This window comes from Gambusia affinis, linkage group LG05, assembly GCF_019740435.1.
Source record: "Gambusia affinis linkage group LG05, SWU_Gaff_1.0, whole genome shotgun sequence".
NCBI lineage: Eukaryota > Metazoa > Chordata > Actinopteri > Cyprinodontiformes > Poeciliidae > Gambusia > Gambusia affinis.
In genome coordinates, this window is record NC_057872.1 from 27111169 (window position 1) to 27130515 (window position 19347).

The 19347-nt window shown below is 36.9% G+C and overlaps 1 protein-coding gene across 2 annotated transcripts in view; it reads right to left on the bottom strand.

The window, feature by feature from the left end:
* Positions 1-18581, bottom strand: part of iglon5 (IgLON family member 5) — a 196706-nt gene extending 178125 nt beyond the window's left edge. The window contains exons 1-2 of one of the 2 annotated variants that reach the window (XM_044116097.1): positions 18427-18581; positions 18110-18198 (exon numbers count right to left, since the gene is read on the bottom strand). The gene's annotated coding sequence lies outside the window, so the exon portion shown is untranslated. Of the gene's footprint in view, positions 1-18075; positions 18199-18426 lie in introns of both variants that reach the window. The other variant, XM_044116100.1, reaches the window with a different exon arrangement.
* Positions 18582-19347: the final 766 nt, after the last annotated feature.

Consider the following 19347-nt stretch of genomic DNA (forward strand, 5'->3'; position numbering starts at 1 on the left):
TTTGTATTCGCTTCAGGGACATCTAGTTGCTGTTTTGATCATGGACAGCTGCAAAACTCTCAAGAGCCTTAAATTATTTTTTTCTAGAAATAATCTGATGCAGTTTGTGTTACTTCTTTTGAAAAAAAAGAAGCACTCAATTTCCATTTGTATCACAATCCTCACCTATGGTCATTAGAGATCAACTGTGAATGAAAACACAACATTATGAATACAAGCAGCAGAATTATCCTTCCAATCAAAGAATGAGAAGCTGTGGGTTAAACAAGTCTGTAATGTTTGGCTATCTGGGTGTCTGATAAGAATGCCTGCAGGGTGTTGGAGGTTCCTTTGGAGGTCTTTCTGAGCATGCCCCTCTGAATTTTAGGATGGCTCGATTTTCATATTTAATCTGTTAACAGAACTATCCTCTCTCTGCTAAGTACAAGAAAATAGAAATTTTCTGTCAGAAAAATAAAAATAAAATGTTAAGGGTCACCTTGACTGCTGTCTCACCACCTGTTAAAGGAAGTACAATCTTCACTGGCATTAATTTTTCTGTTTTCTAGCTAATGAAAAAAAATAAACATCTCCCTCTATTTTCTTCTAAGTACTGGATCGTCATCTGTTTTCAGTAAGCACTCAGATATTCTGGCTCCCCATCATTTCACTCTGGGCAGAGGGCCTACAATCAGCTCTTGTGTGAACTGAGCGGCTGCCCGCCGTTTAATTTTCAAGGTTTTCTTCAGAGTTAGACACTAAAATAAACAAGGAAGGAATCAGACTCTGAATATCCACTTGAATATTTTTTTTGAAACTGCAGCAGTTGCAATAATTCAATGTAAGGTTGTCAGTTGATTTATTGTTAAAACAAGCATTCTTGCTTAATACACTTTCAAATGAAATATAATTTTCTCTGACAGTGGGTATTTTCAAATTTCTCCCCTTTTGTGTCATTCGGATACAGTAAAGTGAAAAGCAAAGCAAAAATCCCTTTATTGATTCATCCGCTACCTGCCTTCATTTCTCATGGAACAAGAAAGATTGAAATAGTAGACATGGCAGAGTCCCTGTGGATTAAAAGCAGCACTGAGCTCTGCAATCATTACAAATCTTTTTATACACCCAAGGAAATTAGTCCCATATGAATGGAACTTTTTCACTCCGTTATCAAGAGCACTTCATTTTTTTTGTTTATTCTAAATCTCCCTTCATCTTCAACCCTTGTGTACTTTTAATTGTGTTTTTATCAGTGCTTGAGGTATTAATCCTTTTAATGGAACCAAATTTTTAAAATTTTGGTAAAACATGAAACAGTTTTGCCTTAATGGACATATATTGATGTTATCCTGTCAATTAGTTCTACAAATTAAATATTTAATCAGCGTGAGAGCAAGTTGAAATTTATTGTTCTAGTTAATGCTGGGTTGGTTTCTGTTATGACTTCTGAGAAACTATACTGTGTACATTGTAATGATGGTTATTTTACCTCAGCATTATTTCTGTATATAATTTTCAACTCCAAACTGTAGAAACTTAATTTTGTTCAATTCATATCCATCTATGTCTCCAGAAAAAGACACCGAACGTGACAAATATCTGCTCATATATTCACAGCTGGTGAATAGATTCATCAGCACATATCAGTTAAACAAAAAGTGATCCCGAAAAATCAGAGCTGAATGCAAACTGATTGTGACTATTCTACATACTTGTGGTTTTGTTGCGAATACTCAACAAGGCAGAAAAATTTGCTAAATTAATAAGAAAAACAACCAGACTCGAAATGCTGATTAGAAGAACCAGCAGCACCCTAATCCAGTCTACTGACTTGTATGCTGCTCATGTTATTGTCACTACACTTTTCCCTGTGCTGTTGGCACCAACAGCACTTCCCCAGGCTCTTCAAGTCAGTCGTGGCCTGAAGCAGTCATCCTTGTGAGAAACTTTACTTCATCCATGTGATTTCACTGCAGAATAAACCCATTTATTCTAACTATAATCTTACATGTCTCTGCCAGTTCCAGTCACCCTGGGATTTACAGACACCCTACACCCCTGCTGGTAACAACTGTGAAACCGTTACAGTTGCATACAAATATTATTCCTTTCCAAATGACCCAACCTTGACTCAGATTCTCTTCCTGTTGTGTTATTTGTTTCTCCCAGTTATGTAAATATAACTAATCTTACAATAAACATTTTCTTAACCTTGCTTACTGGCTTTACACGTGTTTGGGTCAGAAAGGAACCATTCAGCCAGACACATGTACAGTAATCCTTAGAGTGCCTTCACACCAAGATAACCCAGGGAGCTTGGTTCGGTTAGATAGAGATTACAGGAAAATTTCGCACTTTCATTTGTTTTGGGTCCCATTTGCTCTGCACCTTTGAAAGCAGACAAAACCACCTGGACAACATCCCAAAGCTGTCTCAACAAGCTGCCCAGTATGAGCAGTAGGCAAAGAAATGAGCTATCCAGCGTGATGCTCTGTATACATGATGCGGCTGCAGCAAGACAGAAAGAAGCAGATGTTAAGACATGCGGCTCTGATTACACAGTAAGAGTGAATTAAAAGATCACATCTTTATCCTCAATATCCATAAGGTCTGTTGTGCAGTGCACTGGATTTGAGCACCAGGCCCCCCACCACCCTGTAAGGACAATTTGGGGATGGATGGATCTATCTGTGAGCTTTCAAATCTGCCCAAACGAAGCTGAATATCTGAAGAAACAAACCCTGGTCTGCTTAATGTGGCCCAAACAGCTCTAGTATGAAAGCTGTCTTAGTAATCTCACACTGAACTCAATATAGGTGTGCTGTATTTCAGGCTTGTGAGTAACTTGAAGTGCCAAAAAGGTATTAAATGCTTCGAGGCACAATACAGAAAACAATCATTCAGTCATGACAGTTCAGTGGGATTCACCGCCTGAAGCATCACAAATAGAACAGAATGTTTTATAAACACAACATTTTCAACATTGCAAGGATATGAACAATGTAAAAATCTCAAAGACGACCAGAACAATAATAACACGCTTATTTTTTCATCATACTTAAAACCAACAGAGAGCATTTGAATCATTCTCAAACATGAGTTCCGTGGCCTCCTAAACAAAGTCTAAACAAAGGTTGTGGGTGTTGTCTTAGCAGCAGGTCAGTAAACTGTGGAAGGCTTTTGACAGTTGCAGTAAAAAACAAGAACATTATTTTCATCCAGAAATGTAAAGATTCCTAAATCCTTGCCTAAAGTTTGTTTTTAGCAGATATTATGTATTCAAAAATCAATAAATCAGTTGTGCTTGAAAATTATGCACTCTTCATTGTAGAAATGGACAATGAAGAGTGGTGTAATGTACATCATAGTGAGCTCAACCGGGCTGGAAATGTGGGCTCTAAACCAGTGATGCCTCTAATTGAAGATGCATGCATTTGGCAGTAACTCAGGTCTCAACATAACCTATATTTCAAACATATACAAATATTTTAAGTTCTGTTTTTATGATAATTATTTAAATAAAATATGTTGTCAATGTGCTAAAATAAAGAAAATTATCTTGGCACATTTTTTATGTGGGTCAAATCTTTTGAGTAAACAATTAAGCAAGTATCCACAATTACATGATTAAAAACTAACTCCATGTGTGCGTTTTCTTGCTAGCCAGTCTTGAGTGCTTGGAACATGAGGTCAGCAAGTAGATTAATACTTTGTATCCATGTAATTATTTCATTTATAAACTACCCAGGACTTTATTCAGTTTGAGACTTTATTCAGTTTAATGTCCATCGAGTAAATGGACATTATGAAGCAACTGCTGAGATAAGGACTGTAACATGAAATTAATCTCACTTTCTGACATGCTGAGAACCATAGATTTGTATTGCTAAGAGAAGTGGACTAGTCATTAGTTCCCACTGCTGCTGCAAGCTGGATAAGTAAGATTTCAGTATTATTATCACTTTAGTCCACAGATTTGTAAAGCTATTAGAGACTGTATTGGTAGGTACCTTTTATGTGTAGCTAAACCTTGCTTGTACCAGGTTGAACCACCTTTTGCTTTTAGAGCTACCTTGATTGTTCAAATCCTTAATATAAATGGAAAAAGGTGTTTGAAACATTCCTCTGAGATTTTGATTCAGATTTTTCAACGGCACATCCATGATGTAAATCTCCCATTCCATATTCCAGTGGTTCTACGATCAATATTCAGGTAGCCTTGGATGGTTAATTATACTCAATAGGTAATAAGGAACCTACAGTGTGCAAAGAAAAATATCTCCCACCCAGCTACCACACTACCATCAGCCAGAACCATTGATACAAGGCCAGATGGATCCATCCTTTAGTATCATTTACACCAAATTCCGACCTTGCCATCTGAATCTCAGCTAAAGATGAAATTAATTTTTATTTGAAAAGAAAACATTTTTTTTATTTTTTCTCAATTGTTTTCTGGATATGTTATTTTTTTTCCCAATCTTGAACACATTCTAGCCGTGTTTTTCTGTTCTTAGTAGACAGGCGGCACAAATTTGTCTCCTGCTGCTGTAGTCCATCTGTTTTATGGGTCAACATGTTGAGCATTTAGAGATAATAACCCACATTCCTCTAAATCTATTTATGTCTTTATATAATCTCAAACTAGCCTACCCATTCCCCTCTGAGCTTTGACTTTAATAAGGTATTGTTGTCCACACAGCTGTCATTTATTTTCTCTCTGACCATTCTCTGTAAACCTAAGAGATTTGTGAAAATCCCAGTGGATCAGCAGTTGCTGAAATACTCAGTCCAACCTGTCTAGCACCAAAAATCATACAAAGTCACATAGATCCTCAATTCTTCCTCTTTATGTCTAAATGCCAAAGTGCATCCGAGTTATCATGTGGTAGGCAAATGAACGGTGAGACCAAAAACTAGTTTACATAAAAGAAAAACATGAGTATTTTTTTCTATTTTATTTTTAACCAATTACCTGACATTAATCCCCACCTGATCTTGTAGATGGTTTGTTGAGCAGGCAAGATGAATAAACTAGAAGTGGTCATAACATCCACATTATATCCAAAGATGTCTGCACAGGATCGCTTGATGTCAGCCTTGTTTAAACAAAAAAAAAAAAAAGTGTGGTTTTATTAAACCATATTAAACAGGGACACTACTTTGCATTTCACTATGAAGTGCAAAGTGAAGTTCGCATATCAGGCAAATATGATCCAAATCGCATTTTTTGCTCCCATGTAACTAACTTTCATGTCATGGCTTTAGATACATTGCTGACTAGGTGCACAACTAAATACTTTTAGAGGCGTAAACAGACAATACAGGCAGCCCTGTCGAGGATTTGCAATTTACAGATGGATAAATATGAGTTAGTCATAGATTTATAAATACAAGACTTCTATTATAGATTTTTATTTTGTATTATGCATTATCATCTCATCAAAAACAAAAATAGTGTGTAATATAATGAAAAGTAACTGTAGCAGCACCTGGTGCTCAAATTTTCTATTATGGAAATGTGAAATTATGGTAAAGGAGCAGAGGGGGGCCTAAGCACAAATCACATGAACAGACAGGTGCTAAATACAAAGAATGCCGATTAGTGCCATTGCTTTTGCACCCCTCTGTCACATATGGTACATATACCCACTTTTTGCACCACTAATTCTGACTCGCATGCACAAATATTTCCAGGAGGCTAAAGATTGAAAGATTTATTTAGAAAATAAACAGTGAAAGGATGCTGAAGCGGGAAGCTAGAGACTTGGACAACATGTACACTGAGGAAATGGAGAAGAGAGCAACAAAATGTAAAAGCTGAGGAGCAATGATGATGAGAGATGGAGGACTGATGATAGTAGACTGATGGACAAAAGGGAGAGATGAGTGGAATGGAGGTTGTTGGCTGAGCGATGACTGTCAGATGGAGTGATGAGTCTTAGAGGTGTGAGAACCGAGAGGCCCGAGGACACTGGAGACTTGGATCGAGGAGCACAGAGGTAAGCTAGAGACTTGAACAGAATTACAAAGTGAAATTCTGGAGGGCAAACAGGTGGTTCACAAGAAGATGAAGATGACTAAGAGGAGTGTAGATGATCCCAGATGTAAGACGAGTCCAATAGGTATCGTTGGAGTTAGGAAATCTAGGTGATCTCATAAAAAATTCAGCCACAAGGAAGAGGAAATGTTTAAAGGACAAAAAAACACAAGCAGAGAAGTCAGAGCTGGTTGCAGGCACAGAGAAGATGAGACACAGATGGCTTGGTTTGCTGCTCAGGTTCACACTCAGGCAAAGAGTGTCTGGCATCCAGCTCCTCTTATCCTCCTGCTGATGATCTTAATGAGGACCTGCAGCAACCGTCCTCCAGTGGAGAACCAACAGTTCCAGGTCTCTGCTATGCCTTCTGGTGGAAGCTGCAGCTCCAAAGGAACAGAACACCACACGACAACCCCATTCCAGCTTTTTTTTTTCTGGCGGTCTTAACAACCCAATTTCAGTCTTTCAGCCATCAAAAACTTCTGATTCGTGACTCCAATGAATATGGAGCCATTATAATCAATGAAAACATTTATAATGTCTGGGTATCCTTCAAAATTAGAGCTTATCCCATTTTTGCCAGACACAAAGATGTGTCAATTTTCACTCAGTGCACAGGTACAACAATGGATGGGAATAGACTAGTTTTTTGTTCAACACCATTCATTCTTTTTGTCACCAGCTTTAGAACAAATTGAGGAAAGATACATTGTTCATACCGGGTGAGTGAAATTGTTAAATATAGTAAAAATCTACATTTTTATCTTGATTTGAAAAGCAAGACGGTCTTTCTGATTGTCAAGAACAGCGATTGGGTTTACAGTGAAGTGAAGACGCATGAAGTGTAAATCAGGGTGATCGGAAATGACTCCACTCCTCTAACAAAATTACGCAGCAAAAACAGACACGGAAGAAAAGTAAATCTGGGATTGATCTTTAAGTTAATACAACTATGGTGCTCTTGCCATACTGTGGAGGACAGAGTGGATTGGGTATTAGTAACATCACCCGGTAATGATTGATCAGTTAGCAGGAGCAGAATTAAACCTACACTTTAACAAAAAGGTTCCACAAGAAAATGAAAAACTAAAGTTTTCACTTTACACTCTTCTTTCTATCTGGTGCAGAGCCAAAGTGCTGCCCCTTCCTGGGTGATCCTGGTAGCTACTATAGGGAAGTTAATGGGCCTTGTCAGTCTCTTCTGCTTTCCTTTAGCCGCTTCTATAAACCCATCCTGCAACCATTCCTCCTTCTGAAGCCCACTCTTTCTCCTGATCGGGTCGCACGTATCCCCAGGACACACACAGCTGGGCCTCTTGACTCCCTTCATTTCATGCCCTTCACTCCACAGGCCACAGATCTTTTTCATTCTTTTGCCATCTTTCCCTGTGTATATTATCTCAACCTGCTTGATGTATATTGTGCCATTTTGTGGTGCCCAAGATGTCAATGTTTGTCTATCTGCGCTTTGCTTTTTATCTCCTCCTCCAGCCCCTCTTTTAACATCACTTTTCTCTTTTGCTGTATTTTTTTTTCTCATTCATCATTACTTCCCCCCATTCTTCCCTGCATAATCCTTCTTCTTTCTTTCCAAAACCACTAATGTGCTTTATTGGTGTTTGCTGTGCTATTTGCAGCCAACACATTCCTCATGGTTGAGGTGTAGCGCCGCATTCAGCTATAATGTAGAATCCGTCATGCACAAACATTATAAGACATAAATATTTATTCTCCACTATTCGCTGCCACTGCCTCCATCTTCATCCTTTCCTTCCCCTCTCTTTCCCTTCTCTTCCTGTTTTTCTTCGTAATTTCTTTGACTGCTTTCGTTCCAACCTTCTCTGGGTGAGGTCCAAGCTTGCATGCCTGTGCTCACCCGCTGAGGAAAAAGCCCTTGTTTATCAAAGAAAAACACTTCTGAAAAATTGATCCGCCATATCAAAGACCTCGCTTCTTTATGAAAAAAATAAATCCATTTCTGTGGTGCAAGCCAGACCAAACAACCATAAAGCCGATATGTCTTAGACAGTACCCAAGGGAATAGATGAAACAGTGCATTTTAGAGGTAAGAAATGATAAAAACAAAAAAACAAAACATCTTTTTGCATAGTAATATTAAACATATCTATGGCAATTATCTCTTCAGTTTAACTGTGGTCTTTAAAGAAAGACACCCTCTGGGGTGAATCTTAAAAATATAAATTGTGTTCACTAACAATAAGACAAAATCAGGCTCCTTGATTACATTTTGCCCACAAGGTTCATTGTTTCATAAAGAAAAACATTTCATCTCAATGGCTTAGTTAACATCTGCACTCAGTTAATTTTCTCATTAAGCCAAAACCCCCAACACAAAGCAACCTTACCAATTATAACACAATCCCAGTAGCAAAAGGCTTTGTGGCAGAAAAGATTACAACCTTTTCCATGCTGTATTCATATCGACTCTTTATGATCTTGTTCTTTGACGCTACCTTTCTGACAGCCAATTTTTTTTTCTTTCCATTACAATATTTGCAAAAACTGAAAGTTTGAATTAAAAATCGTCTCAAAGTTTATTTTGCTCATAGCTTATACCGTAAACTGCTCACTTTAAGGGGATCTTGTTTTAAATGGTAGCAAGTCATTTTTGGGGTTGCATATAATCCTTCATGATTCCCATTTTGCATAAGAGAAAGAAAAGCAAAATGTTATAAGACCATGACACCCACTGTGATCTAAAATGTTACAGCTGGGGCAATACCATCAATAAATTTAATAGCACAATAAAAAAAATAATCTTTATGACACATAAATCCAATTTGCATAATAATTTGGAACAATGTGTAGACGGATTGATTGCAAAGCACAAGGATTAACAAATAGCTGTTTGGATAACATTTTAACTACCATTAAGTTCCTTTAAGTCTCAAAACAGAATATAGCACTTTGTGCTGTGATGACACTCCCTGAAAATATATGAATACAGAAAACCATACAGTTGAGTCCAAAATTATTTATTCCATGAGAAGATTTAAGTTTAGATGGTAAATGCCCTGCACTTGTATAGCGCTTTATGAAGTCTGAGGATTGCAAAGCATTTTACACTACTAACAGTCATTGACCCATTCACTCACTGGTGGTGGTAAGCTACATTGTAGCCACAGCTGCCCTGGAAAAAAAACTAACTGCCCTTAGATCAGCCATCTAACCATCACAAGCAGCAAAAGTAGGTGAAGTGACAGAGACTAAAAGTAAGCTTAAAGTAATGTACATTTTTGTACTTGAACTATTAGGATTTTTTATAGGTACATACAGAGCTCTGACTCTGTGTGTGATTGAAAGCTAAATATTAGAGTGATGGCAAGAAGGGTTTCCAACCTTCAACACCTGCAACTCATCAATAAAGATAAATTGTCAAAATAGTAGTAAAAACCTGCAAAAAAAATGCTGGTCAGCAATTATAAGAGGGCTTGTGTTAATGTAAAAAAATAATTATTGATTATTGTCAGTATAAAGCCACTTTTGATGATTTTGTTTTTTCAAAATTGATTTTGACAAAAAGCATTTTATAAGAATGTTTGGACCTTCGGGGCACATTGCTTTTCTTTTGACCAAAAACAGCCCTCTGACCTTTAGCTGTATGAAATGCTGTAATTCTGTCAACTTCACATTAAATCTACTGGCTGACAATGTAAGCAGTCATGACTGGGCGTGGAGTGACAGGGAAGCATTACCCAGAAGGAATAAAACCCAGCAAAGTAGAGAGCTGGTTCGAACAACTGTCTAGATTTCTGAATCAGCACTAAGACGAGCCAGACAGTGCATCAATCATAGCAGCAGTTGTGTCAGCCTTTTCCTCCTTTCCGTGTAACTCTCTGCTGGATCAGTGCAAGTTGGACAGTACAAATAAATCAGTTAGGCAATAAAAGCTGAATAGCAATGGCATTTAGGGTCTTACAGGATTTTACATTTTGAGTGAACAAGCAAATGATGAAGCTTGTTAGTTTGATGAGCAATGGAGTTGTGATTTGACTGCCTGTGTGAACACATCTATGAGGTACATCTATGGTTCTCGCATGTGAGTGACTGGTTTTCTCTCCTAAAAACAAGCTTAGCAGAGCTTTCATCTGGCAAGCACATCCAAGTCTCATCTATGTGAACAGGGTGTATGAGCACACACGTGTCAAGGTATTTATGAGGCTATCCCATGCACGTTTTCAAGAGGACCAAGATTGAAAAGGTTTTTGCTTCGTTGCACCCCATGTTTACCCCTGCATTTCTCTTCTACCTGTCCTTGTTACATGACTGCAGCCTGTAGCTGGCACCACCTACAAGCCTGCCGTAATTAAAGTGTTTGATCTCCTTTCCTTCCCCGCAGAGACACACATTTCCAGACTAGCAAACACCACACTATTGCCACCGTGATCAATGACTGAAGGAGAGGCGAGAGTCACAAACTGACAGTGCAAAGATTGAAGAAAGAGATGCAGGGGTAGAAAGCAGCACAGCAAGGTGTGGAGGAAGAGGAGAAGGTTAGTTAAGATGAAGAGTGAAGAGGGACAGGGGTGAAGTGAGAGTTGATGAGGTAAGTTGAGGAATGTAGAAGCTCGGCCTTGGACTGCACATCTCAGAAAAAAATAACATTAAATTCTCATTACTGGTAAATGAAATGCAAGAGACTGCATTTCAAAGAGAGAGAAGTGTTTCACGCATCTCCCCAAATAGGAGACCAATTCATTTGCTATATAAACTCGATTCCAAGACAAATCAAATTTTGTATGAGGAAAATCACATTTTAATTAAAGAGGCACAAGAGCAGTATTGTGCAAAAAGTTAACAAATTATGTAAAACAGAAAGCACTGCACTCATTTATACTGCAATTTTTACTTGCATCAGTCAGTGGGAAAAAAGCCCAGCATGACGTACAGGCTCAAGCAACAGAACTAAAGGTTAGCTAGCTGAAATTTAAAAAAAAAAATTTCTGGAGAATCATGTTACCTTGGAGGAACATAAAATTGATTTTCTGAGCTACACTTACTCAGCCACATCTCCAACAAAATGATTTGGTGACATTCACATGAGGCCCACATATGCACACTGACACACATAATGCAAATAATGGTAGCACAAAGCTGGAGTGCACCTGAACATCTGGGTGTAAGGAGTTACAGCAACAGCCAAAAGCAAGCTTATCACTATGTAGAATAAAATATGACCTGTCCGGTACAGGAGGAAAATAAATATGCAACTGCACATACTGGAACAAAATGCTATTTTGCAGTCTGATTTGGTATGGAAACTAATTTGCTAAATTTAAATAGCTACACACAAGGTAGTGTTCAAACATATCAGCCAGACATTTCATTTGGGTTTCTCATTGCAAGTCACATTTGGTTTCTGCTCTCCCAAACAGAAACAGTGGGAGTAAAAAGAAACTCAGCATGGCCAGAGTGGAAAGTCCAATCAAAGCTTCAAAACATGATACGGAGGTGACTGTTTTCAAGCCACAGGTGATGCAGAGGAAAAGAATAAAAATGACAGGAAGGGAAAAATATCAGTGTTACCAATGCTTTTTGGCTGAGAGAAAACTGAACTGAGCAAAACTGCCCCAGAAATGTCACATTATGCACTTTTAATACTTCTAAAATATTTTAACACAGTTTTTCCCCCTTAAATCCATTCCCTGTTCAGAACTTAGAGCAAGTTCTGTTTTCACTTAATAGATTGTAAACTGAACACTGAAATTAGTTAAGTAGCATGCATCAAATTGAATCCAAACCAGAAGATTAGGTTTAGGTTACATGTCCAACATGAATAATTTTAACCATGTTCCTTGTTTGAATGTTGATGGCGTTTTCTTCTGATTTGTTTATTTGTATTTTATTTCCTATATTGGACTGACGTGGATCATTTTATTTATTGAGATTATTTATTAAAATTGCACTGACAAACTGAGTCAGTGCAACAAAACTATAGCATGCCTTACATTGTTTTTATTAATGGACCTTTTCACACCTACACATAGGCCTGTCACAATAACAAATTTTGCTGAGCGATTAATTGTCTCAAAAACTATTGTGATAGACAATAGTATTATTTGAAGACCTTTGTACACTGATTTAATGGAAATGACATAATAATGCATGCAATTTCCTGCCAAAGATAGATATACTTTATTTTCAGAAGAACACTCAACACTGAAATTGATAAAATAAACAAAACAACCAAAAACAAAAATAAAATGGATTCTCAGTCTCCATTAGCAAAAATGTACTTGAATAAAAACACCAAAGTGTAAATAAATACTGCATTCAACCAAAAGAGAGTAGATGATGAAGTCTGTATACCATATTGCCCTTCAGTAATCATTAGATTTAAATAGAGAAGATGGACACAACGACTACCTGATGCAATAGTTCACACTACACCTTAGTTCACACCTACATTTTCCCCTTATGACAATCTTAGAACGTTGGGGGTTCCAAGATTGTCACTTGCAATTTCGCAACCGATCATCCTGTAGTGTGTGGTGTGTTACAGTAGATTGTTGTGGCCGCTCCGATCTAAATCAGGGGTTTCCCCCACTGGGAGCTTAACGCAGCCTGTTGAATGTAACAGGTAGCCAATCAGAAAGTGCAGATTCTCCTCGTGCTTTCTGAGGGGAAACTACAGAGGGAAATCCCAAACAGCTGACACGGCGCAACCGGAAGTCCAGCGGACTTCGGAGATGATATGTGGAAACAACATTAATGTTTATAAAACATTTGGTGCAAAGAATACAGAAATGACGAGGGGAGGAGTTGGAGCAAAATTGCTATGCTGTTGATGAACTCGGTAACTTTTCTGCTGTTCTTCGTTAACGTGACATAAATAGGTTCTAATGATTTTCATTCAGTCAGGATCTTACGCTGACACTAGAGCCACATGCGTTGCAGGTAGATTGTAGTAAAGCATTGATTAATGCCTGGACTTGTAGCCATTATTTTGTGCCCATTGTTGGACACCAGACGGCACAATCAAACCAATCATTATACCAAGGATTTCTGTCGGTTAATGTGTGATCTCTCAGGTTTTGAAAATGGGCCGACAATCAGCCAACAGCTCTAAGATGGTGTAGTGTGCGCTGGGCATTACACTAAGGAAATGAGGAAGGGAGGGTCAGTGGAGAGCAGCGGAGTTGAACCTTTTTTCATTCAGCATCATCAACAGAAAGAGAAAAAGGCTGGAAGAGACGATAAAGCCGATAAATAAAATGACATTGATTGTTTTAATTTATCGTACAATTAATCGGTTTATTGTGACAGGCCTACCTACATGATACAAACTAATAGTATGTGTTTTAAGCATCTGGTGGTGTTTTATTTATATGTTCAACGAAGTGACTGGAGATGCACAAATTGCTAAAATAATTTGATGTCATTGGCCATGCCTAAAAAAAATCTCAAAATTAGTTCAAATAAGTTCACCTACACACAAATCGGCCAAAAACAGCATTATGAAACCCTATCCTTTAAAGTAATTAGTTAGCAGTTTATTTCACAGAGATTAAAACTGATTTAAATAATCTTAATTGTTTCAAGATGTAAAAAAAAAAAAAAAAAGTTGCAACAAACTTACCCTTAAACTGGTTGTCTGTTGAATCAGTTTTTCATGTAAATCAGCATTTGCCAATTTTTTTTTTCATTGAGCTTATCCAAAATGTTCTAAAGAAATACAACTTAGGAAGCAGAAATATCTGGTTGCAATGGTACTCGATACACTATTGGCTGGCATTTACAAAGCAGCCAATAGAAGCACCATTTACTCTCCTTTGCCTGTTAAAACAGACAGTTACAAACACCTTTAAAGGAAGTCTCCAGTGTTCATGGATTTTAGTTATTCATGGGTTACTTTGGTCCCTAAACCCTGTTAATACCAGGGGTTCACTATATAGAGAGGCTGATTAACCATAAATGAAGTTAATCTGCATTTATACAGCTTTCCTAATGTTTGCTTGTTTACATCCTTTAGCTAAAAACATATTTTACAGAGGCTCCAAATGCTTAAAATTATATTAATGTAAAAAGCATAAATAAGAAGAAGGATGCCAAAAAATAAATAATCATCGGCAATTGGGGAAAAATATTTAACATGGACATTACAAAAACATTAAGTTTCTCCAAAACTGATGTCAAGACAAAATGTAAGCTGGTCATGGAGGCTGCAAAGAGCCTGACAGTAAAGTTGAAGGAGCTGCTGCAATATCTGATACTGGTTGTGTTCTACATGTGAAAACCATTCTTCAGTATTCAACATCTGAACAAAGTAGTGAGGATACTAGAAAAATAATTTTCAATAAAAAGCATGAGCTGGCTAGAATCTCCCCTCTGGCCCCCACCTCCCACCTCCCAAAGTACCCTGTGGAAAAGTGTCACAGTCTGATGAAACCAAAATAATGCTTGGCACAAAATAGTACAGTACATTACGTGAAGAGCACCATGTCTTCAATGAGCCTATACAGGATTTTATCAATGGACCCCATATAAACATAGGAGGATAGAGATCTGCAGCAACCTAAAGCTTCCTACATAATTAAAGTTGAAGTTGCTAGCCTAAGAAAAGAGTAACATGGGGATAAAAAAATTCCTATTAGGTTAGATTTTTCAGCTATTCTGGTTTTTTAATGATGCAAGAACAAGCTGTGGTCTGTTCATGTTTTGCAGTTAAAAATAATCTTTCAGTTTGAAGTTCAAAATAAACATTTCTACTCCATGAACTTCAGTTCATGCATATCACTGTCCATATGTGCTGTAAATCTCAAATGACTTGCATTAGTTACAGGACTGTTGACTCCAACAACTTTACCTTAAGGCATAGATTTTTTTTTATTGTTGTTGAAGAAAGCTTCTGTTAACTTACCACTAACAGACAAGTAGTGAGGGTATAAGTTTGCAGAAGAGTAATATATCCTCAGAGGGGATGAAATCTATCACCTTGTCTGAAATTTATTTGCTAAAACACTGGATTTTATACAGTTGTTGTAATGTACAAAATGTCTTCAATAAACATCTTCCTTTGCTGAGGATGCTTTTACTTAACTAGATGTTTCCTGAGGTACTAATCCACATTATCTTGCTACCTTTTTGTTTCAACATTATTCATCATATTATGCTTCCTAATGTCCTTTCTTGGCAGTTACAGTTAATTATGTATGGATTAAAAAATTTTTTATAAAAAACATGCCATAAAACTAATGCTTTCATTTGATCATTCTAGTTGGTACCAATTAGTTTTATTGCAGTTTGTTGAGTTGTAATCGGGTCCCTCCTATATGGCTATTGGCTGAGCCTCAGCTGAGTATCCCCTAAAAATAAAATGTAACCTGCATTGGATCCAGAATTACACCAGAATCTGGATTTAGACAATCACTGATCTGCCGGTAAAAGAAGCATCAAACATCAACCAACATAGCTTCAGATAAATTGGGAAATTCTTCTGACTAAATGTTAATCTCTCCTAAGATTTTATTCACTTTTCTACAATTTTACAATGACATTATATATTTCTGCTGGAAATAGGGAAACTATTACAAATAACTCTGCAAAACCTTACTTCAAAAAAATTCTAAACTGTAAAATTTGTAAGTAGTGTTGTACAAGTGAGACATTATTAGAGATGTCAGAAAATGTATTTTTAAGCAGAACTGGAGCTTGAGAATCAGCATTGAGGCAAAGACCTGACCTTAAGTAATAAAGTGCAGTGGACAGATTAATGAAATATGATCAAGAAGAATCTTGGACCAATGGTGAAGCAACGAGGTGCAAATGAATTATGCATGATATCAAGGAGTGCTTGGGCAATAGAGTCTGAGTCAAAGCCCAGATTTGAATCCAATTGGAACGCTTTGAATAGATTTGAATCAGGCAGTGCACATAAAAAAACCTAAAAACATTTGCAAGTGAAGAATTTTATGCACCATGTTTATTCAGACTGTTGGATAATCATGCAAAACTTCTCAGACTGCGTTTGGGACCAAAACAGGAAAATATGTAGAAGAAAGTATCAATATTTGATGAAATGGTGAGTTCTTACTTTTGGATGCACAAACCCTAACAAGATTTAATAGGAAAACTATATTCAGATAAAATTGTTTCATCTGTCTGAAAGTATATACGTACACTGGGGCATTTTGTGTGTTCTAAGCAAGCTCCTTCTGATTCAGCAGCGACTTTGCTTGGAATCCATGAGAAAGAAAATAAAATTGATTTATACGTCTCTACAAAGAACACCTAGCAATAGTTTATTTAATTTTTTTTTAATGTGTGATTTTTATTTTAATGTCAGTAATAAATTCAAAATGAGACAAAAATGACAACAGCTTTTACATTAATGTATCCCAACTTTCAAAGATTTAAAAAAACATTATTCTAATTAACTGTGAGCTACATTGTGAGGCTCTACCTCATAAAATCTGAATATTTCTTTCTGAAGTTTGTGGTTGTGAAAATATCAAAAAAGTGAAGTGGGGTGTGTACCATGTGCTTAAGAGATACAGAAACACAAATTAACTGAAGGCATTTTTCCACTGAAATAACTTTAGTTCCTGAACTAGTTCTATCCGCACGCATTTGAATGTTTGTGCTTGAGAACCAAATCCCATTACTACCAGTTAGGGAAACAAAGGACTCATCATGTACACTGGCTGTGACACAAGACAGTAGGAATTATGACCCTGAAGAGGATTAGGCAGCATGCAAGACAATGGGATTTAGAAAAAGAAGAAAAAAAAAATCAATCAAAATCATATCTTTATTTGATTTTTGCTTTTTTGCTATAAAATATTAACATTTCCCACACTTATCCTAAATTCATCTAACCTGCTGAGAGCCAGCTTTCTTTGACAGCTTACTGCTTTTGCAAATAAACATTCAAGTGTTAAGACAGAATCTGCCATCTTCAGTTTCTTCTGAAATGTTGACATAATTATAACTTATTCGTATTTAGTATTTTCACACTTTGACAAACTGTTTTGGAAATTATTTGAGAATTGCTGTGTTCTCTGCTGTTCTCTGTGGCATTCATGTGCATGCTGATCTTCCTCCATCACAGCATCATCCTTCCCATCTTTGAAGAATGTTTTTCTCTGCATGGGTAGTCTTTGAGGGGCAAGCTCAAGTCAAGTCTCATTAGTAAATTAAAAAGAGTGCAATGCTGTAGGTTATAAATTTAAACCATGTGAATTGAATTGCCTCAGAGGACAAAAAAGTACATCAAATGTTTTTTTAATTATTTTTTTTATCAGACCTAATTAAATAGACACATTAACAAAGTACTTCTTACATTTTAAAATTCAAGAATCATAATGATTTTTTTTTTTATGATGTGTCTAACCGGTTAACAGACTTTCATAAGAGACCATTTCTTTTTATCCAATCAAACATTCATGTTCTAAAGTGAAGTTAAAATGAGCATACTCCATGAATATTATCAGTCTGCTAAATCAACTGCGTCACTTCAGTCTCTCTCTACTGCCACCTAGAATGTAATTAACTCTAAGATTTTGAGACCAACATCGACAAAAGCGTTGACACTGTTATGTCATGGTGTTTATCAAGTATTATAATTTGTGACATGAGCTGTGTCGGAGACTTAAATTGTGAAATACCATAACCAACAGGACTATTCAGCTTCCCAATCTTTGAAAAAAAAGGCTATGCCAGATCAGGACAATAAAGAAAGGTGCAAGATTAATTTTAAAAATAGTAATTTATTTCCACAAAAGCTAAAATAAAAGGCCTACAACAAAATAGAGTCTGTACATAGACAAAATTACAGACTGCACCAGCTACAAAACATTTATTGCACATCATCCCTTCAACAGGAAATGGTATCTTCTAACTCAACCAATAACTAAACAAAAAAAATATTAATGAAACTACAGGAATAAAGAACTGCAAGAGAAATAGTAATAAGCATAGACAAAAACACAAAGTAATCAAATAAACAAAATAGCAAAACAAAACATGAAAGTAAATGACAAACAATTTGCATGCAAAGAAAAAACGGCAAGCAGGAAAATTACTAAAGGACTCACCGTGAGTGGGTCGAGTACACCGTGCGCCACGTACCTGCAGGTCAGGCGCGTGCACCCGCAGGCCGCAAGAGGAGGAAGAGAGCCGCGGAAGATTAAAAGTCAAGGCCCGCAACAACCCAGGATCTAAAGACAAAATTTAGTGTCAGTCATGGCACTAAGCCCAAAACAAGTTGGACAATGACGTCACTTAGCCTGTAAAAAAGCCCGAGCCCACGACGCGTGGCTGAGCACACGCACACCCTGCAGAAAAGGCGCGAGATCACACAACCTAACCGCGACTCTGAACCCAAGACAGGCACGATCACAAAGAACCAGTCTAAAAACCAGACAAATGAAGACCACAAAACTAACCTGGATACGATGGTGGAATCAGCAACGTTTTGAGAAGACAGAGCCCCAAACGAGATATTGTGTGCGCTCACAGCAGGTGATCGCCACAAAGCCCAGTAGAAATGGCATGTGTATGCGCGCGCACGGTCCGCACCTGGCTTTAAAGACTACGTTGGTGCCACCCACCACTCATCTTAAAAAGGTAAACCTTTTAAAAAAAAAAAAAAAAAAAAAAAAAAGACAAAAAAACATTATGGTGTGACTGACAAAGAAAAACTTTGAGTTTCTGATTAAACTGAATAGAGGTGCTTTTATTTTGATAAGCAACCAGAGTCTTTGTAATTATGCAAGTATCTTAGCAGGAAGAGAGCAAAATGTTACCAACAGATTAAGGATGTTTTGTTCTGAAATTGACCAAAATTATTTTATCAAACTGAGTTGATCATCCCTTCACAATGATAATCTGTTAGCTCCTACATCAGTAACTTCTTCTCACTCAAGGAATAAGGTTTGATAACAGGCCAAAATCCTAAGTCAAGTTTTAAGCCTTCAGACTTGACTTTAGATATATCTCTGCTCTAACACTGGAACAAGACTATATCATCATGTTAGAAGCTCAAGTTGACTTGAATTTGAGACTATTGGTTTAAATCAAGTCTGAAGGGATTTTATAATTCAGGTCCAGCTATCATTGAGCTATGGTTCTACTTCCTTTACAGTACTGACCAATATTACCCTGTATACAGAAGCTGAGAAATTTGCTTCTGGATATTGGATATTTTCTTTTTTATTGGTATTTTTTAATGCTAAAACCAAGATTGACATATTTTGTTTTAGTTCACCTTTATTTTAAATAAACATGTAGGTGTCAACATGGGATTTGCAATTTTCAGTTTATTTTTAATTTGTTTTATTTACGCCATGATTATTCTTATAGTATAC